The sequence below is a fragment of the Carassius gibelio genome, chromosome A5 (assembly GCF_023724105.1).
Source record: "Carassius gibelio isolate Cgi1373 ecotype wild population from Czech Republic chromosome A5, carGib1.2-hapl.c, whole genome shotgun sequence".
Classification (NCBI taxonomy): Eukaryota; Metazoa; Chordata; class Actinopteri; order Cypriniformes; family Cyprinidae; genus Carassius; species Carassius gibelio.
In genome coordinates this window covers 17356274-17383056 of record NC_068375.1, presented here as the reverse complement: position 1 = coordinate 17383056, position 26783 = coordinate 17356274, and the positions used below count along the sequence as shown (strand labels likewise).

Sequence of the window (26783 nt, the reverse complement as noted above, 5' to 3'; positions counted from 1 at the left end):
ATACAAAAATAATTTATGAAGGAACTTTCTGAATATAACAGTAGCACATTATCTTTAAAAACCAGTAAGTCCAATAAAATAAGCTGTCATAGGCAAAAATTGAATGGAGGCTCCGGAGTCTGAGGTGTTTTTTGGGCCCTTCTTAGACACACTCTCACATTTATGCTTATTTTGCCTACTTATAACATTTGTGTCTACAGCATATGACACCTTGCGTATTGTAGAGCTACTATCCACTCTGTATGTGACATTTAAAGGTAGGTAAATCTGAAACCGGTCAACAAACTGACAGCCAAGGAGGACATTAAGTTCCTGAACTAAGTAAAATCCCATTTTTTTGTACACAGGGAAAGTTTTTCAATAAGGAAGGCTGATTCAGGTGAGATATAGTGTATGACTGATGTTGATAATGAAGCCTGAGAGGGAGAAGAAGAATTTATTAGGACATCTAATCAATGATGCACTCAGAGCCTAGAAAATAAATGATACTAATGAAAAGCATGAAACACTGCAGGAAATAATGAATAGGTGGAAGACGTGATTGAACAGATTTACCTTTCTATGGTGAAAGGATGGTTTGGGAATATGCAAAAAAGATGTTTGGCAATAACATGCATCATCCTTTCCAGATTGTTCTGAACAACAACATTTCATTTGAAGATAAAGCTGCCTGATGTATGGTCAAAATAAGCCCACATGCTCTTCTGAACTCACTATTAACAGCATCGTGGTCATTTGTTGGAGGTCTGGTTGCAATTAGCATGTTTTGGTGCTTCAGATGACCATGGGAATTTTGGCTTAGGTTATCACTACAGGAAACAAACCAGTATCTACATTAGAAATCAGGATAACAATCTGTACACACTCTTTTGGTTCAACAAACTAAAGTCAGGAACTGTGCAAAACAGTACCTGAATGTCACCTTTAGCCTTTAGCTCAGGGCCACAAGCCAGGTGGTCCTTTACATGGAGGAAACATTTTTCTACACTCTGACCAAGACAAGTTAATTGTGATTCCCCATAAACTGAAGGAGATACACCGAAGGCAAATATTCTGTACAAACAATTAAGATCCAGAAGCAAAAGGGGGGGGAAATCTGCATCTCCTCAAATCAAAGGCCACAACTAATTTGTTTTGTTTTTTTAGATTATATTAAAAGCAGTTAATTGTGGGTTATCCTTTATCTAAATGACCGAATGATTTTGTTTATAATCAAAGTGAGCCCAGATAACACAGTGCCGGTTAACTCCATCTCTGGAGAATATGCCACTTCCCAACCTGCTATTCACTCACTTTAATCAATAAGCAATTTGGGCAGCAATCTTCAGCACAGCAATCCATTTAAACAATAAAATATGGAACAAGCACTTACTGGAGACTGTATAAGACTGAATGACACCAAGACAACACTGTGAAAAGTAATCGTATCAACTACTCCACTAATTCTACATGGTAGGTTAATTCATTTGAACATTAGTCAGCAAACTCTTAGCCATGGATGATTGAGAAGAGTATTCAGCTGCCATTTAACCTCTGGTGCTTATATAGCTTATATAGGCTGCAACAAATTGAAGGAAATATATATATAGGTCCTTCTCAAAAAATTAGCATATTGTGATAAAAGTTCATTATTTTCCATTAAACTTTTTTTATATATGGCAAATCAACTCTAGAAAGGGGCCATTTTAAGCAAGTAAAACAATTTCCCAAAATAGATGTTTAAGCCCCATAATTCTGAGTGGATCATGTTCCATATTTCCATTTCTTCTCATTTCTGCCCTAGTATTATAGTTCTGTAGACCCACAAGGAGGCCCTGAGGGAGGCGCCATCTATAATAGACTCCTGCCTCTGGCTACTGTGACTATTATAAACCACCATTAAACCCCTCCAATCCTGATGTATCCACAGCGCCGCGTGTCTGAAGCGTCCCAGAAGCGTCCCAGAAGCGTGGCAGATTCTGTGTCTTTTCACACCAGAAGAGTGCCTGACGCGGCGCTGGCGCGCTGCTGCTGTAGAGGGAGACCGTTGACAGACCAGGCTCATGTCTTCATTACAACAATATATACTTTTTTCTACACCTACGCCTACTGATAAAGGACACCGTCTTTATTGACGGCGAAATAGATTATGTTTGACAGGTGCAATATTTGAAAATCGATCATTATTATTATTTTTTTTTTATTACATTTTATCTGAATTTATGTCAACCTATAGACTTTCAAATATCAAAATATCAGGAATTCATATGTATTTGTGTACAAAATGACATTTAAACACATTTTCCTATTATATTTAGCCTGGAAAAGCTTCCAACACGCGCGCGTGTCGCGGTAAAAATAGGCGTCGGTTCTATTTCTAGCAAGCAAGCGTTTGCCGCGCGGATCGAGCCGCACCTGAAACATAGAATAAAAAACATGGACACCACCATTCAGGTTCGTCTAGCAGATTATTTATCACATTTATTTCCAAAAGAAACAAAAATGTAGCCTTCTTGACAGAATGTTTAAAGGCATTTTAGGCAGTTGCACACTGTAAAGAAGCCAGCATCATGAAACACAATATTCAGACATTAGTCTTACAGGTGAGGAAGGTCGCAGTGACCCGGAATAAAGCAAAGCAGCAGGGAAGCACCATGACAGGCAATCTATCCCAAAGGCCAACACAGCTCCATGGGAAAAAACACGGCTGGGTCTGACACACATTGTGCACATGATTACACAGAAATCAAGATAAAGAGAAAGGTGTAAGAAAGGAAATATGTTAAAGAGTGGGAAGTGAGAAAGATCAAGAAAATATGTGTACTGAATATATGTGTATTATATGTGTACTCAGGATATTGTGCTGAAATATCATGTGCAAAAGTGACATACTGTAATTGTTTGAATTCATGAATGTTAAATGAAAATCGCAAGAAAGGTAAAGGTCACTGTGAAAACAGTGTACAGAAATAGTAACCTGGAAATATCTCCACATACAGTAAACTGTGAAAACTGTTGACAGGTAAGGCAGGGATATAGAAGAGAGGGGAGGAATATAGCTGAGCCTTTTAGACAGACGTACAAGCAAAACAGGAAAAAAGGCTTCCAGAGTGACAGATGAAACTGTAAAGCCAAGACAAGTGAACTGGAGACAGAGTGACAGGAGAGATGAGAATAAATAGACAGACAGATAGAGAAGGAGAAAGAGAGAGACAGGGCTGGCAGACATCCAGCATGAGAGCGACTATAGCACTGTTATTGTTGAATTTTAGACATGCATGTGTCATGTGCAGCTGACATTGCATAAAATTTCCACTATTTGAATGGAAATAATCACTGTTATCACAGTGATCTCAAATAACTGCACATTTGATAAAAAAAATGAAAAATAAAAAAAACTTAATCAGAAAATTGATCAATCACAATAGGCCAAGTCTAAGTTTCATATATTAAAAGTGTTAACATACATTAAAAAACAACAACCCAGAAACAAAGTTTCACCCAGAGGATGACTAAAACTAGGGCTGGGCGATATGGAGCAAAAAATAAACCCGATATATTTTGCTATATCTCGATATACGATATATATCTCGATATCTTTACAGGAAAAATAACCCCCCAAAAAACTGCCTAAAATTGACCTACTTTGGATTAATTTGTTCAAAATTTGACAGATTCTGTGACATTCCACGTTAAACTGTAAATTCCATTTTTATGACTGGATTCCGTCCGCCTTTTCTGCATTGCGGAAATCATAGGGACCTACAGTAGACATCTGCCTGCTGTTCATCCGACGCCTTAAAAACCGAAGTATCTCCATATGATGGAGCCAGTTGTCTTTTTTGATAGGCTACTAGTTAGCCTCAGGTCTGGTTGAGGACGCCGCCATGTTCAATGAGACGACACGCGAGGGGAGGGGGAACAAAATCAAGGAAGCTGGGGCAAGCACAGAGAAGGCAAACAAGCGAAGTGGTGGAATCAGAATTAAATATAAAGATAAATATTTATAATTAAATATAATATTTATAATTAAATATAAATATAATATAAATATACGTTGTCAGTGTTGTTGGCTTGCTTAGTCCTTTGTTGTGATAAACAGTAAAGTGCGTTCAAGCGCCAGCCAAGAGAGTGTAAAGAAATACCCTTTGTGAAAAGCAGTTAAATCAGCGGGAGTTAAAAGCAGATCGTAAGTGTATATATTTCTTGTCTCATTAGTGTTTAGCGCAGTTGTCATTGCTAGGAAACACTTGTTTGTTTGAAGACTGAAGAGTGTAAAGACCATCGACTCTACCGTGCGACTCCACCGAGCAAGGACACCGACAGGGGATATAAGTATTGTTTTGATTAATCTGTTTTTTCTTTCTCCTTGTTTCATTTCTGTTTCAGTTGTTTTTTGTTTATAACCAAATCTTACTATGTGTTTCCAGATCCCTACTATCATTACCACTCGTAAACCATGCATCACACAATGTAGACAGCGCAATCTTAACAACCTGCACACTTTGCCTATATCTGCTAGTACACTACTTTCTTTTTCTATTGGTCTCTGGAATTGCCAGTCTGCTGTAAACAAATCCGATTTCATTACTTCTATTAGTAATGAAAGGAGGAGTGTCTTGCCATCTGTGAGGGCCGTCCAGTGCCAGTGCCAGCGCCAGGCACCACGGAGGAGATCACCCAGCTGGTGGAGGGCCGAGCAGCAGTGCGTCTGGGAACCGGAATTTTTTTTTTTTTCCTCTCCCCTCTATCATCTCTGTCACTCCTCATCCTTCCATCTCCTTATCTCTCGCCTCGTCTCTCCTACCCCCTATCATCGTTTTTCTTTCCGATGGGATACTCTACAGTTGGCTCCATTTTAATATATGGCCAATGGCCAATCTTTCCACTCCCACCACAATCAAAAGAATCAGTAATCATAGCAAAATCTTATCTGATTGGCTGTACATGCTGCTCAATGTGGTTATAGCTTTTTCACTGCATGGCTGCTATCTTCCCACAAGAAATTAACTTCAGACTTCAGGTTTGAATTTAATAAATGTTATCACTCGAGTGTGATATTGCTTTTCTTCTGAAGTTCCAAAAACAAGAAGTTAATATCAATAACTGACCTATTTAAAACAATATTGTCAGATATTTTGTGTATTTTTGCAGCAGCAGCAAAAACAGTTCTGTTACAAAATTGCAATCCATTGCATTGAGACAAAGACAAGACGAGAGATTCAAACAGTGAAATGTTCCAGTTTTGTTGGAACTCTTGGAATGGCACTTAACCAATCAAATTAGTGGAATTGCAGTATTTGCTGCATGATATCCCTACCACAGCATGTATATTAGACAAACTAAACTAAACTAAACTAAAATAAAATAAACTAAAATAAAATATGAGGCTTTTCTGTGAGTATACATGGATGATCAGAGGAAAAGGAAAAAGAGAAGTAGATGAGACAAGGTCAATCCACCTGCCGAGTAGCTCTACATCAAACACATGAATAATTCCAATGCCAAATCTAGTTATCAGACTTGTTCTCTATTAGACAAAGATGAATTTAGCAAATTAATGAATCAATCCTGAGAGTAGCACTCACATTCTTCTCTCTTCCACTATTCTGAACTGCAAGATTGCTTTTACCATCTCTGCCCATTTATATCCCTCTGAATACAGTAAGTACTGTAGAACATAATCAGTAACACTTCACAAATACTATGTAATTGACAGACTGGTTTTTCAGTTCCCCAGAGACTTTCTTACTGGTGATTAAACCAGATTGTTTAGCAAATCTCAGCATTTTTCCAATATACAGTATAGGCCAGTGATGCTCAACTAGTGGACCACATATCTGTTCTGATAACGTTAGGCAGGGAGAAAACAATGGAACACAAACAATACAATGCAACAAATTATACAATGATATTAGCAAAATGATATAGGCAATCTTTTGTCACTTGATTGTAGCCACTAGAATGGTACTTACTACATAATCCCCATTCAGACTCACAGTAAAGCATCAGGTAGAAACCAGTTTCATTAAAGGACCTAGAAATTCACCATCAAACAGAGAAAACATCCTGCAGACTGGGGTGTTTCCTCCACTATCATTCACTTCACACTCTGTAGGCTTGAGGAAACGCTTCTCTGTGGTCGTTTCACAGGATGCTGCCTGATACTCCTGTTGTTCTCCAGCTATCAGATGTCTAAGTGTAAAAAAAAAGACCCGACAGCTGTCTCTGTGAAGAAAAACAAAAACAAACAGCAGGAAACCCCCCTGGTCTACCACCCTTTTTTCCTATCCTTCTCCACACCTCATCCCTGTTTTCTCTCTTCCTTTCCAGCACTCCTTTTGTGCCATCCATTACATCCCTCTCAAGTTCCAACCACAGGCTTTTAGAAACCAGACACTATCCCAAGAATAAACAGTCCCCAGTGTAAACAACACATTGAAACATTTTCACAGCCGACTCGCATCTTTCAAAAAACGCTCAAATATTTCAAATGCAAAAGTAGCAGCTCTTTTACCTGAGCCTGACTTTCGATCCCCAACACGCAGCTGAACGCACCAACGTTACCAGAAGCTTTAAGTCCTCATTCATAAAAGCTCTATGCCACACATGTGCCACAGAAGACTCCATCTGCAGTACGGTCATAAGAGGCACAGCTAAAAGCAAAGCTTCAAGAAAGGATGGAAGAGAGCATACATACAGACAATTTATTTCCCACGGAGAGAGAGAGAGTGCTAACATCCACAGAGATGAAGAGTCCTCACACTGCTGCCGCTTCCACTGCTGAGTCTACCTCTGGTTTGCTGCCCTGTATGAGCGGGAGCCCGCCTCACACATGCATACACACTAACACACACATATGCATACAGTGCACGTAGCAACCAGCTGTCAGAAGAGACAGGGAGCATTTCTACTGAACTTCTCAAATATCTCTCAATGGCTACACACACCCACATAAACCTGCTGATTTTGATATACAAAACTATGGGCTTCTTGACACTGTAGCATAAATTTGCAAAACAGGTGCACACATAAAGTGTAAAATGGTGTTTTTCAGGATGAAGCTTAATGAACTGCTGAACTTAATGAACTTTGATCTGTAATTACTATTCGAAAAAGCAAAACATTATTCAAATGTCACTACATTTTGCTTTGCTGACCGTAAATGCAGGGAATTCATGATAAATCCTAAGCATGCCAACTAAAAGTCAGTTATAACTAAATTAGGATGGCCATATGCACAGTTCATATGGGACAATTCCCAGCCAGGATTTTAATATTGCCTAAAATATCCAGGTTTTGGCTGTTTGCACTGTGCAGGTCGTTCATTGTATGACATCCATGAGAGCTATAGAGAGCAGAGCAGACGGCTTTTTATGCTTTCGGATTGCTCTTGCACCTACTTCGGTGCGCAGCGATGCTTCAAGTCAAACGAACTAACAAACACGTGCACATATTTGCATCGCTTTGATCGTTCACATTCTCACAGGCAGCCCCACAATTGGTTGATTATTTACAATATCTGCATGTTATTGGTCAAACTGCTTTGGATGTTTAAGGCAATATTAAAATCCTGGCCAGAACGTGCCCCGTATGAATGCACTAAATGCACTGGGTAGAGCGTGTTAACAAGTTTGATCACAGAGTGTTGTCATCTGCCTCATGAAGATTGGAATTACTTTGATCAAAATGAATCGGTGAAACTGTGTTTGATGGTGAACATGAAATACAAACTGCAATCGATTGAGGAGAGATAGCTGTCGGTCAATGTATTCACGACTGAAGGTAAGGACAGCTGTAGCCCAAGTGAGCAGAGAAGAGAGCTCATCTGAAATGATCTTGAGACATACTGCACGCTTCCTTTAGGTTTCCTTGATAGAGAGTGGTTTAAGAACAGAAAACACAAAGCGCTGTAAGAAACTTGCTTAGCACACCATTATCTTTGTGTCCATGGAACGTCTTTGTCGGGCACACGTTCTTATTGTTATCAAACTCAGGAGCCAACTTTCACCCGAGCATGTGGATATTATTGATTTTCTAAGCATTAACGTTTTTAAAAGAAAACCTTAAGATGTAACGTTACTGTAGAACATTGTTGTGTATAAAGCCTAACTATAAGCTTGTTCCAACAGAAAAATTACAGTTTTGTGTGAGATATTCCTTTATTCACCTGCACCACACTGACTGCTGCTTTTGTTAATTGAAAGGAATAGTTCACTGAAAAAAAAACCCATCATCATCTACTCATCCTCATGCCATTTCACACATGTATTACTTTATTTATTCTGTGGAACTAAAAAGAAGATTTTAGATAATACAAGAAATGTCTCAGTGTGTTTGTTTTTGCTTCATGCAATTGAAATTAATTGTATGCAAAACTGTTAGGTAACCAACATTGCCCAAAATATCTGTTGTGTTCTTCAGAAAAAAGAAAGTCGTACAGGTTTACAACGTAGTCTATAGTCTAGTTTTACTGTTCCTTAATTTTTACTTTCTCGCTCTCTACTCGCTCTCTACTCGTTTCCTCTCTCTGCTTCACCAAAATGAATTTTCCCATTCAAGCTATTTGTGGAAATGACTCTGTACAGTGCTCCAAGCAGCTGGATAAAGACTGGCACAAAGAATGACCAAAACTGAGCCAAAATGGAATAAAATAAAAATAAAAATCCAAATCGAGATTGAGCAATGATTTCTTCACAAACATTTTTTCATAAAATTGTATTAGCTTCTATTTCTACAGAATCCGTTACAGCAAAAGAAATGGCAATACTTTTATGTCAGTCCTAAGACAATTAAAAATGATATATTGAGAGCATCAAGAAAAATAACATTCTGTCCAATACAGTATGTGGGATTCAAACATTTTGCTAATATTTAAGGCTAAACTATAATATTCTTTTCTTTATGGATTATAGATCATTCTTAGATTTATTTTTTTAATTAATTACTGTTTTGAAAAGACTTTTCCTGCTCTAAATAGTGATGTAAAATGATGCATATTGTAGTAAAACTGAGGTTTATTTTGGATGTTGTATGCTGATTTAAGATTTATTGAATTGTGCATAAATTCCTATGTGACTTTTATTATTCTTTATTGGAAATTACTTCTTATTTAGAATATATTGTGGACAATGCAGTATCTTTTAACAGGTTACACAGTTTACTATAAATTAGCCCCATGGCCTTATGTAATGATCTTAATGTGTCACCTATTTTTTTGAGTTTCCATCACACTAGCACATACATAAACTGATAAAACTGATCCATATTAATGACAATTTGTTTCATTGCAAAGCTGAAGTTTTGGCTTTTAAAATTTATGTAATTACAGCTATTTGAACTCTCTGATCAATAGTGTTAATTCCACTGTCTGCAGTTACTCACTGAAGCCTCAGTAAACAAATGCCACCGTAATTACAACTTTTATGGACCGTGAGTGTGTGCAGGATCTGTAAGAGGCCATCAATCACTATTAATCTCTCTGCTCCTCTGCCCAGGTGTTCTTGAACAAATGGATTCTAGTAGAAATGCCTCCACAGAGAGAGTGTGGGTCTCCCACATCATGAAAATGGGTCATGGAAAAACCCACACCTATGACTCTCACTGGCTACCGGGGATGAGAGAGAAATGGAGTGACTGCACTTTGTAGAAATGGAGGTGGTTTGATAAATAGCATCAGCAAGCAGATGTTATTTTAGGTTAAATGTAAGCCACTGACAAATTCTGATGTTCATCTAACTCTTTCAGCACATATACTGAATTTTAAGACACAACAATTATATAAGTAAGGATTGTATGAGCTTTTAACTTAAACTTTTAGTTTAATTTTAACTTTTTAAAGGTGCAATAGGTGACTGTCTTCACAAACATTTTTCGTTCTACTGGTTGAAAGTCTCTTCACATCCCAATAGCAATCATTATATTAAGTGGTTTAAATTTATTTATCTGTATTTATATATTCTGTGGAAGGTGTAGGATCAAGAAATGTACATCCAACGTACGAAATGTCGGTATGGAACGCCACATGATCTAGCCCAGTGGTTCTCAATTCCAATGCTCGTGCACATATTTTGCATATCATATTTTGCATGATTAGTTGACACACCCGATTCAGATTACCAACTCGAGCTATATGAATGAACTGTGTTCCAATCGGTATAATCCCTACACCGTGTTCATTGCTCCCTGCTCCGTGAATGATTCTGATTTTATTACTTTCAGTGTAAACAGTGAATAATTATGGATAACGCATTGTGCTTGTGCAGCTGGTCTGACTCACAGAGAAATCAACACTATAAGCACAACAGCACACACAAAGAAACAAACATGAACAAACATACTGCGGTAGAAAAAAAGATAAATATTTTATATCATATATGCAACATCAAACGCCAAAGAGTGATGTTTTCCCGACTTTCAGCTCGATTGCAAATGTAATATAGATGTTCTACAACTTTAGTTAAATAAACAAGTAATATTAATTGACTTACATTAGAGACATTATGGATCACTTTTGCTCCATTTCGCTAACAAAAATAGTTCTGAGCAAAGCAACAGCAGAACAGTCGTGCATCTCTGAGCAACACACAACAGTATTTTGTTACTAAATGTTTCACTTTTGAACAATTTAATGATTCAGAGAGCCATTTATAAAAAACAGTAACTTGCTTAATTAATTGAATGAATCAGCCATTTGAACGAATCGGTTGACTCAATGATTCACTCATTAAGAAAGTGACTTGCCACTACCTACTGGTGGTTTAATTTTATATTTAAAAGTATCATTGTATTTTTCCAACATTTCATATTTGTATGTCAAAAAAGCAAAACATTAATCTAATAACATTATCTATGCAATTGGACAGATGAAGTTTGTTGATTCTGCTTTCATTTGAATTGTAACAATCATATACAGTAGTGTCTTATTATTCTAACTTAATGTATTGATCACATAAATGGAGACATGTACATTTAATCAGTCTGGGAAAATGTTGTCCTTCATAAAGTGAAAAAGTGCAACAACAGTCAATTTAAGCTAAATATCACAAATATGCTGATTAAAGTAATACCTGATGAGACTGCTTCAGAGTGTTTCAGTCTTTTTGAATAGCCATCAGAAACAACTAAAAAAGACTAATCAGCTTTTGCTTGTGATATAGCAATTTTGTCTGGTTCAGTTCACATTAAGAGTGGAAGAAGCCTCACTCACTCTCCTGACTGAGGATTCCCTCGGACACCAGGAACTCGCTGCCACATCACAAGAACAGGGATTCTCAGAGACCCAATCTCCACTGAAGTACTCTTATATAAAGCTATCAAATTTTCATCATGTGGAACTCAAGTGTCCTCTCTAAGGCCCCATTTACACTGCATGGGTCAAGTGACCCAATTCCGATTTTTTGCTCTCATTTGGCACAGATTGGATATGACCGGTGAACGTGAAAGCATGAAAAAAAAACGCATGGATTCCGATGTTCTCAAATCGGATTCAGCCCTCATTCATATGTGGTAATAAATCGGATATGAATCCGATACGTGCATTTGAGTGTGCCATGTAAGCAGACAAATTGGAGTCGTACGTCATTAAAAAAGTGACGTCAACTCAGGACACCACCAACTGAGATCACATGACATTATTATAGGCGCGAAATTTCCCAGGCTGCAACAAGTGCTCCTCTTTTTTTCTCCACCATACGAGACCAATGTTTTGCTAATTTATTTGTTGATTTTTCAAAATATTGTGGAAAGCAAAACACTGTATAGTTTTATTTGCATTTGCAATCTATTGTATTTCGTGCTGTTTTACTTCCTTCCGGGGTCAGAACGTCTACATTTGGGAGTTTCAGCAGAGAATGGGTAATGCAAAAATCGGATACGGGACACTTTTAAAAGATGACGAAGTGTCGTCAAAAAAATCGGATATAGTCAGAAAATCAGATTTGGGCATCAAGACCTGCAGTGTAAATCCAGCCTAATAGAGCCGTACTGTATGTGACCTCACAGACCTTACTGAAGCATAAACCATTTGTAGACTTAAAAGAAAGTAAAAAATAAGGGACGAACTACAAACAGATTTGATATTTTGACACAAGCATTAATAACACCCAAGCACTAGCAGTCCTTTGGTTGTGTTGCCTGACATAACCACCATATAGCAACTCATTAAGTCAGGAAGATCAGAGGGAAACATCCTGTATTGTGGAACACAGGAAATTTTGGTGCTGTTCTCAAGGTAGACATCACTCCTGTGGTTCCCGCCAGCTCACTATTAGATGTGGATCAAAGCCCAGCTTGAAAAACTAGTAAAAACGAATCTTGTGTTATTGTTGTTTTAAAAAAATCCACCTTTTAGGAATGACTTGTGTAAACACAGATTAAGCATTTCCATGTATATTGCAGAAGGAATGTTGATATAATCAGGACCAACACTGCAAAAATTGGTCTTGATCCTGATTGATCGAGAATTCTGCAAACCGCCACAGGATCATTTAGAATATTCACTATCCGTTGGAAAAAAGTAAACTCATTGTTCATCACTATGAAGGCTAACTTACTAGCTGTCATGCATCTTGGTGTGTAAGTGCTCAACTAACACAAAACCAGAGGTCACCAATGGCTCATAAAAAAATATTTAGTTCAGTCATTAACTATAGATGGCGTAGGCTGATAGGATCTTTACATGCAATCTTCTAGCAATTACAACAAATTCAGAAGATCAGAAACCCTCTACCTCCTCCAGCTCCACCTGTTTAGATCTGCTAGGAGATTTATACCTTTTCATGCAGCAACAATATGTCTTAATGCTTTCAGCAGCAAGTAACAGATCTTGTCTGCCAAGACCAAATGCACTTACATTGTTCAGTACAACAACATACTAAAACTCTTCTGAGAGTCGCCGTGATTGAAATATTGTTCTAAACACACACATACATGAGACAAAAAAGAAAAAAAGCACACTGTCTGTCATGGCAACAGACAGCTGCCACTAACACTGTGTCAGTTGCAACAGATCTGTCTAGTTCCTCAATGGGATGGAAATGTAGATACTGGGGCCTCTTGGAGCTTTAATTAAACACCCCTTTATTCAGTCAGTCTGTAGGGTGCAATGAAAAGTCTCCTGAAGTATTAAGGTGGCACTGCCCACATTCTTGTCCTTGTAGCACCAAATGTTGCACAATGTCCAATGGAACAGGACATGTAATTACCTGGGAGCACAGAAAATGAAACGAGGAAACTGTGCTATGATTGGCAGAGAAAGAGAGAGATCACAAGACAGAAGGTCAAAGAGATAATTTAATGTAATTCTAGGTCATACTGTTATTAGAATAAATTTAATCAAAGGATTCTGGAGACATGAAATGACCCCTATTTTCACTCACACAATATTATGTCTTGTTTGATTTGACATTTGCAGAGACAAGGGCAGGTCAGGGCACAAAGAGGTGCACAAAAATTACGAATACTGAGGTACGGTATCCATGTTTGGTTAGGCTCAAACAAAAATGGTGCATTGAGTCAATATCAGTATAGGAATATTCCTGGTTAAAACTATCTGCCATGTTTTATGCACTTTTTTTTCTTATTCAGTTAGTTCAACAGTACTGTTATTTTATGCATATTATTTTCTTATTCATTTAGTTCTATTTTATTGTCTCATTTTGGTTTTACGGTTTATGTATTTTATTTGATGGCATTAATAAGGTTTCTGTAAAGCACTTTGCAAACAGCAATTTAAATGTATTATATAAATAAAGCTTTAATTAATCTCTATCAACAGCATGTGCTACTCTGATGATTACTCAAGAATATTTTTATACATCTTTCCATTTTTAAAACAAAGGGGGATAAAAAAGTTACAAAGGTGGTCTAAAGAGGTGGAAAAAAACAATTGTGAAGCTCATATTTGTAGTTAAAATACTGTAATATTGAGCATTAACTATTCAGTAAAATAGTACTAATAAAAATAATTTGAGTTGTAATGTTTTGCGATGGGACTACTTTTCTTGATGGATGAACCTGTTATGCAATAACAACATAACTGAGTGTAGTTTGCTCCATGAGATTATGGCAACACAATCGCATTAGAAAATGTAGTATTAGTTATGAATTGCCATGAGAGTGTGTTCATTTACTGATAGATATATCCCTTTTTTGGTATTTGAAAAAGGTGTTCTTAGTATCGGGAAAAAGATAAAAAAAAAGAGAGAATGTTCCCAATATAAATGCATTACAGTACATGTCTTTTTGTTTGAACACAAATGGACGAGCTGAAATAATTTTCCATGGTAATCGACAGCATGCCACAGAGCTTAAGATGAATTTAACCCAGAATATTCCTTTATACTGTACATTATGTGAACAGTGTACTGCTGCACATATTAGCACAACATCCTACTCCTTTATGAGCAGAAATGTCTTAGACATTCATATGCACACCCACACAAACAGTCAGTGCTCGTCTGGAATTTCACAGAAGGTACAGTAGTAGCACACAATTCATCTAAATAACCAGTGCATTTATACAGTTTTGTACTACAAATATATTAGGCAAAAAGTTATGCAAAGTAGTTTCAGGATATGAGACACCTCACTGCAACGATCAACCTATACAAAAACCCATTAAAACATACAAAACACATTAGCCTTGTTCCAACTGGAATCTGATCTAAATTCTTGATGGTCCACACTGTGCATACCAACTGTTCAGATCCAATTTGTATGTCCTGTTGCGCTTCTGTTTTCCAGAATATCTGCGTTGGTTTCTATGGCAATGATGTTGCATTGGTAAGTCAACGCTAAAAACAACAACAGCAAAAGGGTCACCAATGCAGTTGTCTTACAACATGATAACATGTTGCTGTCTCACTGGATTATATTATGTTTTATGAGGCAGTGGCAGAAATGAAGGAAGCTGTAATGTGCATATTTTTTTAAGTGCTGCCATCGCCGGGGGTCTCAAAACTCAAAGAGATGTGTAGACCAGCTCTATATTGTTGTTTTCTGCTTAACTTGCACTTCACAACAACACAAGCTTGTTTCTGCCAAGACATTCAGCATGTTTTTTACAAGCAACGTTGTGGAGTGAGAAAGTGACCCAGGCAAAAAAAAAGCTAGTCAAAATCCGGTCTGCGCGGTCAGACTGAAACAGATTTCCAGAAATGCAATTTGTACCTTGAAATGGATTTGTAAAAAAAGAAAATTGCGGATTCCAATTGGATATGCACAAAAATTAGATTTGGACTGAGTCTGAACAAGGCCTTTTCTCCTTTAAAAATCTTGTACTAGGGACTTTCTATAAAACCATTTCTATGGTTTCCTATAAAAACAGAAGACAAAATTCTGCAGCACTTCCTGTGGTCCACTTCCCACAGCTACTTGATGATATCAGTGTACTCAGTGTATTACAGCTGTTTTATTCACAGCAGATGAGACAGAGAATTGGCAGATAGTGTACTCCATGTTCTCAGAGCCTCCTATCCTTTAGCTGCTGATCTGGGGTCAGTTGTCCCTCAAGGGCATTAATGGATAAGTCAGACATAATGCTAAAATAAATTGCTGTTTTTTTGTGTGTGTGTGTGCACATAACAGGCCTACGTCAACATTTGTGAATGTGAGCATACACCTCTAAATGAAAATTAAAAAATCACCAATTAAAACCAATTCAAAGAAAATAATGAAGATATAATTCAGTGGTTCCCCACCGGTTGATAAAATTGCCAGATGCATTTCTTAATAAACATCCAGAAATTTCATTTAATGAATTAGACATCACACAATGTATCCAATAAGGTGTCAAAAGCTCTTCCTGAACTTGTCTAATTGTATGCCATTTGTTTTTAAAAATATCTCAAGTATCTATTTTGACAACTTTAGTTGCACCCTGGGTTATGGTGAGGAACAGGAGAGTGTCTGACTACAGACTGCCGGCATAAAGCCTGCAACGGTGTATGTTTTTAGTGGGCTATGAGAGACTAGTCAAATGACTGCGCTTGCACTCTCCTTCTCTCTAGGTTATACTAATGAAAGTGGCATAAGAAATAATAAATATCATCTGTCATCTGTGCAACCTCCACTCCTGCAAACAATATCCAGAGAGGATCACTGTGCAATTATCTCATCTCCTGCTTAAATATCAGCGTGAATGCAAAGATAATTTACAATAAAGTTAGACTCTGCACAGTTTCTGCATAGCACTGCTTCACTTTTCTATCTCATGTACCCTTGTATTCACAAAATCAAAATAAAGTACACACAGCCCTATTTTGAATCACTGCAGTAAAGCAGTATGCACTTGTGACTGAGTTAAGTCTTGAAGCGTGACAGCAGTGCAGAGAAAGTATCAACTTAACATACATTACTAACATACAAAAAAAAACATAATTTTAAGATGTTATTAAATTTAACATCTTTTTTTTTTTAAAGAAATGAACACTGAAAATACTTTTTCCACAAAAATAACAAAATATCAACAATGACTGTTAAAATTGCCATGCAGGACACTCCTGTGAAAGATGTTTTAATCTCAGAGAGGCTATCCTGGTTAAATAAAGGTTAAATAAATAAAATAGATATTTTTTTCTTGACCACCAAATTAGCATGTCAGAATGATTTCCAAAAAATCATATGAAAATGCAGCTTTGTCATCAGAGGAATAAATTACATTTTGATATCAATTCAATTTGAAATCAATTAAATAATTTTAAATTATAATAATATTACTATATTATAACAGTATTACTTTTTTAAAGAAATAAATGTAGCCTTGATGACAAGGAAAAAGAAAAATAATAATGATAATAGTACTGTACATGGTAATAGTGCAGCCTCAAGATTAGACAGGTAGATTAGACAAACCATTTGGTGAATACATCCAGCATTTAAATTTAGTTCACATTTCTTTTCATACTGTTTGAAATAAGTACTGTATTAGAACCTGAAATACAATCAAAATTGTTTGGATATTTTCCCCCTATTTTAGGTGTGTTATTTTGTTTATTGTTTGTTTTTATTATTGTAGTTGTATGGGAAGATCTTGGGCTTTGTTGTATATAGATTTATACATACATTGCCATTTTCTAAGCTTTGTCTTTCATCCAACTTTTTTTGGTAAATCAAAAAAATTACATTTTTTAATCAATGCGCAAAATGTTGCAGAAAAACCAGCAACATCAATATATATACTTTAAAGCTTTCACATTTACTTTTATGCATTCAGCAGATGATTTTATCCAAAGTGGCTTACAATAAAGAAATATAAGCAATTTATCACAGAACCAACAATAATCATAGTATACAATGCCAGTTTTTTTGTGCAAGTTGCACTGGTAATGTAAGGTGCAGGAGTCTCTCATTCTGATTCTTTCTAAAGAACTAAAACTGATGATGCAACAGGCAAATTCACAGTTTATGTGAGAAAGTGGTCTATCTGCATAGTTTGAGAGTTAAAAATATCCTAAAACCAAACCGACGCCATTGTTTATGAGACACATGCTGTTTGTGTCTATCTGGGCTCCTTCCTTGTGCTGTCCACAAAGGAGAATACTAGACTGAGTGTGAGTGAAAGCATGGCAGACGCCATCTGCTTTGTTGTGTTTTGGCTGGAAATGAGAGCACATGGCTAGTACACAAGCTTGCCATGTTCACTGCTTTCAAAAGAAAAAATCCAATCTGCTTTTTTGGGATAAATTAAAAGTGACATACAGTACAAACAATCCCATGATCCTTTACAGGGACTGAACCTCAAACGTTTCAGTGACTACTAGCCCAAATATTTAACCACTATGCCACAGTTAACCCACAATGAAACTACAAACTACCTTTCCTTTATAACTTAATTATTTAAAATAACTCAGTAGTCTCATTTTACTCTTTGTAAAGTTGGTTAAGTGCCTCCAAGCTTCCTCACACTTCCATTAGTCATACAGGGAGTTGATAGTGCCGCTGACTGAAACACAACCTAAACAAGCCTAATCATAGCATCCTTCCCGCTTTCAGCAGTCACGACCACATAATAGGCCAGTATTGCAGCTACAGCAAAGACTCTAGAATTTTCCTCAGAACAGGTCTGCACTATTGTCGAAGCCACTGTCTGGCTAAACAGATGTAAATCAGATTTTAAGCCAAATTACTCCATAACAAATTATGTCAAATGTCATGAGTGGAAAATGAAATCATATGTACTCGAGACTTTTTCTTTATCTTTTATAGACAATCTCCGACGGTTTAATTTTTAAAGTTATAATTCTCCCAAAAACCTTTATGACTGCTGGGGAAAAAAAGTAGATATTTGGAAGAATTCATTCATTTATGGTAAACACACACACACACACAGACACAAAAGTCCTTCAATAACATAATTGTTGACAGAATTTAGATTTTTTGGTAAACTATCCCTTTAAGTCAGTTTATTTTTTCATTTCAGTCAATTTCAGTCATTTCAATTCAGCTTCATCAATTGAATTTATTATGTTTATTATGTTGAATTTATTACTATCATGTTGACTTTGGGGCTGTTCACATACTGTGTTTTTTTTTTCTCATTGTTTGTCCGAGTGCACATGCAGCAGAATTAGACGGCTGCTGCATTACGTCAACGGTTTTTAATAGTATCTTACACCATGAGCACCACTTTAAGATGGTGTGATCAAGCTAATTTTAGTTCAACTTTTTAAAATCATGTCTCAAAACATTCTCGTCCAGCTGTTCCACTCTGTCCAGCTGTCCAATGTTGTTGTTGTTTTATAAATTGTACCAAAGGAACATTCAAGTAATAGTTCTGTCTTATAGTAATAGTAATAGTGTTCTGTCTTCATTTACTCAATTCATTATGTGGACTAAAATGGTTGAAACATTCTTAAAATAATATCTTGTGTTCCACAGGAAACAGGCAACTATTGTACCCATAGAGTTAGGTATTTGATATTTACACTAAACTACATTTGTTGAAAACATGAGTTTTCTCAGTTTTATACCAGTGATGGATTATACTTGATTAAAACAGTGCTTCATTAGTGCATTAAGTTCCGGCTCAAAACACACTAAAGGTACTGAGATAATTTACTTGAGACCAAGAAATTGAGAAATGAATGTAATTACTTTTATGGCTGATTTGTTTATGAAAAAGCATGCTGGCTTTTTTGTGTGTATGTACACGCTCTGGGAAAAGCACTAATGACTCCCCTAGAAAGGTAAAATTAGTGCCCAGAACAAACATACCAGGGATTGCAATCTGGACTGCAAAGCCTTTTGATATTATGAAATAAATAAATGTCAAACAGTTTTCTAATAAAATCTGCGCTGCTTTCTCGCACTGCCATTACCGGGGAAACCGCTGTATTCCTGCTGTACCAAAAGCACCTCCTGCTGAGAATTAATGTGCATTTTCAATAAGCACATCTGTTTTTGTTCAGACCAATGTGAAAATCATGCTTTCCATGGTCATTTTAATTTTATTTGTGGAAGTCTTAAGGTGAGGTCTTAAAATTAAAGTATAAAAATTTTAGCTTAAATAACCTACAGATACCCTGTTCTGGCAAAAGCCATCAATTCACGTTTTGTATAAAATTGTCCGAACCTCGGCTGGTGAGAAGGGGTTCATTACTGAACCTCAAGCAATTTTAGTTGAAGACCCCTGATATATATCGAATTTGGTCTTTTAATTGAACTTAATGTATCTTAATTATGCCATATTAAGTGTTTGTTTCTTTGTACAGGAGGAAAACGCTAAACGAAAGACTTTGGGCATTGCATTCATATTCTGCTGTTCTGTGGCCAAGGATTTGCCAATTTTGTGTTTTTCTTGCAGGACCCTGTACGTTATAGTAGTAGGCATACTAATTTAGTTTTAATCATTTAATCACTACCACAGCGTCTTGTCTACATTGGTAACATGCATGATTTGTGTTGATTGCAAGTGACGTCACAGGTAGCGGAGAGTGCAAGTAGCGATTGCAAGTGACATTGTAATTTAGTTTCTTTTTTCTTGTCTTCACCACCTGGCTACTGTTATAATATGTTGAGAGATTCAAACCAAAAGTTATCAATAAATAGAACAAAATAAAAAAAAAATAAAGACAAGTGGCGTCGCTAGTGGAAGCACAAGTGTCTGAGAGTGCAAGTCTGCAGCCAGACCCTTCTCCAAAAAACCCCTATGTGAAAAGAGTATGTCTGATTTCACAGTATTTATAAAACAGTAGACAAAACCTACAGTACCAGGATTAGCTATTACTTTCTGCAAGATTCTGACGCGCACATCCAACAAACAATTGAATATCCCCTGAGGCCACGGGAGATGATTTGTGAATGACGCATAATGATGCATAAAATTATGCATAATCGTTATAATGAACTCTTGTTATGGTTTCATCAATTAAAACCATAACCATATTTGTGATAATTATATCAGGATAACTATGGGGCTGTTGTTTTATTTTTTTGCACAGCCCTACTCAGACAGCATGTGATTTCAGACACAGCCAAATAAAAATTATTGTTATCTTTTTCTTTAAGAAGTTGTTCATAGCAATCTCCCAACTGTTGCCATCTAGTGGAACCAACACTTAGTGGTTTTAGAACATTTGAGGTGTTCTTTTCCAGGGGTTGGGGACTTGATAGCCAAAGTTAGTCACTTGCTATTCCTAATATAACTACAATACTATTCCTAAAGTATAATTAATTGCATGAGTCAGGCCAATCAATGTGGAAGGCTGAAGGCACTGAAAGTTTTTCACTTTCTCTCTGCTTCAGTGATCACGCATCAGTTGTCTCTCAAAGGTAAGGCAGCAGCAGACATTGCTGAAGTTACAATAAATCACAATCCAGTACACTGAAGTTGTGAAACACCTCATTATAATCGATTTATGATAACAAGCACCCCCTTTCCCAGTTATACTGATAATTCCTGGTCATCCGTTGTAATAGGCTTTCATTTTGACATTAATGTCATTTTTTACACCGGACATATATATCGGATCGAAATATCAGTTATTTGTCTACGCAATCTGTGATAATCGGTATTGGCCCTGAAAAACACATATCGGTTGACCCCTACTGAAGACTGGCGGCTGAAAATTCAGCTTTGTCATCACAACCACAAACTTTTAAGGAGTAGTGCATATTTCGAAAAGAGAAAGAGAAAAAGAGAGCCAAAAGGGGAACAAAAGGCTATTTTCTGGTTCTCAAGAAAGTAATAGATATGTCGGTCAACAGTGAACAGTTGTGTGATTTCTAACCCTCAAACACACACACAAACACACACACACACACACACACACACTACTGCATTAAGGCTTTATCTCTGCTCAGAGACATTTCAGATTACAGGTTGATCTCTTTTATCTGTCCCCCTCAGAACTAACTTCATGGGAAGTGCACTGACACTAGTGGTGTGCGATATCACAATTTTAGGGGAATAAGTTTGGCTGTACTGCCCCAACAACTTGGAAAATAGTAAAACCAACATGATAAAGAATTGAGATAAAATCATAAATCGTGATATGATATTTTTGCCAAATCGCCAACGCTCAGTGCGGTTATGCTATTAGTGACCCAAGTTTGAATCCTGGCTTTTGGTCCTTTCCAATGCCGACCCCTCACTCTCACTTTCTGTCCAAACTCTACAAACTCTGTTTGAATCAAGGCAAACACACACACATAAACAACAGGGCAGACTCTCGAGTCTTCAGTGGAATATAAAAATAGTTTCTGCTTTTCCCAGCTCTCTCTGGTCAAAATAAGTGAATATATGTCATGATTCTGCCTTCATGTCCTGACTTTTCTCTAGTCTTGACGCAGGATCATGACAGACCCGTGTTTTGTCTACAAGCACATGGCCTTGTCTTTGGGCCATGTGCTTGTGTTGTCTCGTCCCCTTGCCCCGCCCCCTTGTTATCCTAGTCTTGTCGTGATTGCCTTATCTGTGCCACCTGTTGTGTCTTAATTAGTTCTCCTATTTAGATCCCCTAGTGTGCTCTGTCTTTTGTTGGTTCATTGTGATTGTTCCACATTGTGATATGTGTTACTCCATGTTCCTGTGATATATTGTTACTCGGTGTTGCCCTTGGAAGAAGACGTTGTGAGACCTGTTATTGTTTATTTGCAGTTAGTGTTCTTGTGTTTCGCGTCTTTGTTTATCGTGTCTTGTTAAGTAATTTAGTATCTGCCCTAGTCATTGTTTTCCCCCTCGTGGGTTTTGTTTTCCCCTTTTTGTGTAATAAATCCTGTGTTTAGTACATCCTGTCTGCACTTGAGTTCCTCCTTACCCCTCCACATGACAATATAGAAACCAAAAGATCTGCGTCAACTTTGTACTTTTCCTTTTGTCCCTTAATAATTTTTTTCCTTCATTTTTCATTCATTGATTTCATTTTTTAACAAAACGTGAGACACTCGCTGAAAAGTCATATTATAAATAACGATAAACTAATGAAAAAATGCATGAGCCAACCAATGATTAGCAATTTTCTTTCCGACTGTTCAGCATAAGGTTGTCAGTTAAAAATAGTTTGCTCTGCATGCTGTCAGCACTTTGTATTAACACACGTGTCCTTGGTTAAGATGGTGTTTGCCCGCACAACCAGCTGGCAGCCTATAGAGTAAGAGACAATATTCAGCTCTAAATGAGAAAGCAGGCTCTTGGAAAACTGTGGAAGCAGTCCAGATGGAGAAGAGGAAGTTAGATCTTCCGGTACAAAACACAGATTAGCATCTTGCAGTCAAAATGCACCTCTTTACTACAAGAACGAGAGAGAAAAATTCAACAGAACATGCAACTTGACCACACCAGTCTGTCTGACATCATCCGGGATGACTTGCAATACAGTGCACTCTGTTTTTGTCATTTGAACAATCACTTTCATTATATGGAAAAAAAAAATCTCCTTTTGCCTTCAACATCATATAACAACAACTGCATATAATAAGGTTTGGAAATATATGATTGTGAATTACAGAAATTGTATTCATAAGGGGAACTATACCTTTTAATTTTGTGGAAAAGCCCTGGCTTATTTCTAGTGTCATGTTTAATCAATGAGCCCACAAATACATTTTTTCAGACATCCAATCAATAATTTAAATGAAAACACTCACATATAAGCCTACATCAACAAGTTTAACAGCTACGTGCATTTCTGGCTGGGATTTATTCTGATGTTACTGTGACAGTCATGTGAAAGCCTCTGGAATAACATTAGACCCAAAAAAAAAAAAAAAAAAAGGTGCAGTTCAATGTGTATGGCAGAAGGTGGAGCCAGATCTATTCACACAGAGCTTCTTTCTGCTCCAGTCCTAAACTCATGATGAAACTAGAACTGCATTAGACAGGAAGACAAACGTAGATGGTCCCCGACACAGTAAAGTTATACATGCTCCCCGGATGTGATACGGCATCATGACAGCTGAGTGAATGGTCATTCTTAGATCTCCTATTCTGACAGGCTTGAATTGTGCATGAGAGATTTGGATTTTGAAGACGAGCTCTGAAGCAAGTTTCCTGAGGGGATGCTGAAGCAACATTACATAACATACACATTTATACTGCTCAGCTCTCACAAAACCCTAGACCTGATCATATTAAAAATATGAAATGTTTACTTTGATATTGTACATTTCTGATGTTACAATATAAAAACGGTTTAATTTTACCATTTGATGGTTTACTTAATTAGTCTTATCAAACCACAAACCCCAGTTTGGTAAATGCTGCATTAGTATGCAGATGAACTAAGTGCTAAGATAAATGCACTAAAGCCCCTAAAACATTCATTTAAAAGTAATTAAATAACGTTAAATAACGTGTACAGTCTAACACTCCTTACGACAGCAGTTATATACATAATACATTATTATACATTTATAACAATCCTGCTTCACAACTTTTACTCAGGGCAGCTCTAATTGCAGGTTTTCAGAGTACGGTGTAATCTGAGTTTAGACTGCAGTCTGAAAGCAGGTATTAGGGATACCTCCACTGATAGAGTCTGTGTTTGTCATCGCCGTACTTTATGTTTTGTCTTCACAAACATGCTGGTGCCCCAAAATGTATTTTGATCTGTGGGGTGTATATAGCGAGTGGGATCTGGTCTGGTAACCAAAAGACGGCAGGGTCAAACCTGTATGGGACAATCATTTATCTATCAGCAGTATGTCTTCAAGCACCTAATCCCAAAGACAGACTGTCCCTTTAGTTTAACACAGTGATGTCTGACGACAAGGTTATGGAAATAAATTCCACCGACCCAGTCATTGCGGTAAGAAAAAAGATTGCCTAGGAATAAATACTTGTTTTTCACACAAGGAAATCTAACATTGAGAAACACTGAATATAACATTTGGAAATCTGTCTTTTAAATCAAAATTAAACCTTAATTAGTCTTACATAGCCAGACTGACGGCTGAAGGTCTGGAATCCAAGGCAGCTTTCTTTGGACAAGGCCTGTCCCTGAGGCCATTTGACCGACATGTCAAACAACCAATCACAGTTCGTTTCGTTTAGCAGCACATTTTGGGGCATGGAAATGTCGTTACAAATACAGACAGGAATTGTCCCGCAAACTTTAAATATTTTATATACTTTTGAGAATCCAGCGTTTAGTTGATCCTGATAAGCACTCGTCGTCACAGTTGTAAACACGACGGCTTTCTTCTTTCGTGTGAGTTTGGTGGCATTGGTCATCTTTTTTTTTCCAGGCAGAACATTAAAGAATGCAACACACACGTCTCCTGAAAATACTGTATGATAGAACCAATCATATGACAACTTAGAAACTCCTGAAGTGTTTTCACTTTTGTGTGCTATATGCGTGATGTCTGAGGCTGAGACTAGACCCTAATGGCTTGCATTTAGCTGTATATTATTCATCCTATCAGCTTCAATGTTGTGGGAATCTTTCCAGTATAAGTTAAATATCAATAATAATTAAATATTACATATAATTTGGTAGTAAATTTTATTATTGGCGCAAAGAAGAGTATGTTTGTACAACATTTCGAAAAAGAAATTAAAAAAAAGGCTATAAACAAACTACATCACAGTCACATGACTTAAACAACACCACTATTAAGCTTCTATCAACTCTTCCAGCCTTTTTTAATAAAAATATTTTATCTGAATGTTTGTGAATGTGAAATTATCCCATTTCCCAAAAAGAGCACAGTGACCCATCTGAATGACTACAGACCAGTTGCATTCAATCCAATATTTATGAAGTGTTTTGACAGAATAGTTCTGGCCCACATTTAAAGCAGCATACCAGAAACACTGGACCCTTTACAGCATATCTACCCCACAAACAGGACACCATCTATGCAGCTCTTCACATAACCCTCTCAAACCTATAAAACAAGGATGCCTATACTAGGATGCTTTTCATTGACAACAGTTCTGCATTTAACACAGATATGGTGTTTTTCTGCAACTTGCACTGCATAGTGTCTTGTTGTCTTCGGATCCATCTTTATGATTTGGTTTATGTTTAGACCTATATTTTTTCCTCTCTTGTTATGTACACTACATGCGTGAATCAGTGGGCAGGGCTAAACAGGCAGTGATGTCAAAGTAGGCGTTGATCTTCTTCTGTGGAGGCAGGGTTCGCAAGGTCTTGCATATTCCACAAGCTTTCATTTTGGCAGACTGGCTTCAGTATAAGCTGATTTAAGACTAACAAAAAAGTTTTGAGTTCTGAAACTTACAGGAAATTTTTATAGTACAATGACCTCTTATATGTCAAAAGATCAAGTGATTTATGATTTCTCCTTTTATGACCCCTTTAAAGACTCCATCCACCCGCAACACAAACTGTTCACAATCCTGCCCTTAGGAAAGACATACAGAAGTGTAAATTGTGGGATGTCCAGACTGAAGAACAGTTTCTTTCTAGCAGCCATCAGAATGTTAAATGGGCCAAATGCTAATTAACCTTGACATCACCACATTCCAAGTTGCAGTTTATACATGAATACATGCAACTTTTCACAGACTTCACACATTTACAAACAGACTGTATATTTTTATTTTGTGTATTTGTTTCTTCATATTTATTTTCTTCATATTTTATGATTTTTCTATTAGCAGCATTCAGAGTGGAAAGCAAAGTAAGAATTTCATTGTACAGGGAAATGTCTTACCCATTTATAAATTTACTGGTGGATGATGGGACATGTCCCGGTCACATTTGCCAACAGTTTTGTCCCCACTAGAATTAAAAAGCTTTAAGCAATATAATCAATATATTATTGTTTTTTACATTTGTTATTGTACATTTCTGATTTGACTGGAAACATGCACATATTTAACTACTGGCATAGTATAAGAGAAATACTCTCTGTGATAGAACTCTGTTAGCATACTTTGATGTCTTGAAGGGTACAGGAGTCATCTGGTATGCACTGATTTAAGCCAATATGTGAATTAGCATCAACACAAAGATAATAACATGGTTTGTAACAGATCATAAAGACAAATACACATTAATATGAGCACAGAGTTGACCCACTTGTGAACTTGAACCATCCACAAGCATTTTGCCATTTTTCTTTCTCTTTCTCTTACAAACACACACACAAATTAAAGACAGATGAGGGATTTGGGGCAAAAATGCCACTAAATTTGGACAAAAATGCCCCGGCACAGACAAATATAATCTATTACATCTGTTGCAAGGTGAATATGAATAGACCAGTGGTTTGCAACAGGTGGGTCGCCAATTACTATTAAAAGAAATAATAATATTGTTAATATATGTAAAAATGTCTGTCATAACATAATAACATAATTATATAATTTATATATATATATATATATATAT

At 36.8% G+C, this 26783-nt stretch overlaps 1 protein-coding gene across 6 annotated transcripts in view; it reads right to left on the bottom strand.

Annotated features, from left to right (window-relative positions):
* LOC127998920 (multiple C2 and transmembrane domain-containing protein 1) overlaps positions 1 to 26783 on the bottom strand; it is a 128278-nt gene that overhangs the window by 90792 nt on the left and 10703 nt on the right. Inside the window, exon 1 of one of the 6 annotated variants that reach the window (XM_052592150.1) lies at positions 6680 to 6808. The exons of 4 other annotated variants lie outside the window; for them this stretch is intronic. The gene's annotated coding sequence lies outside the window, so the exon portion shown is untranslated. Of the gene's footprint in view, positions 1 to 6496; positions 6626 to 6679; positions 6809 to 26783 lie in introns of those variants that run through there. One more of the 6 variants, XM_052592151.1, reaches the window with a different exon arrangement.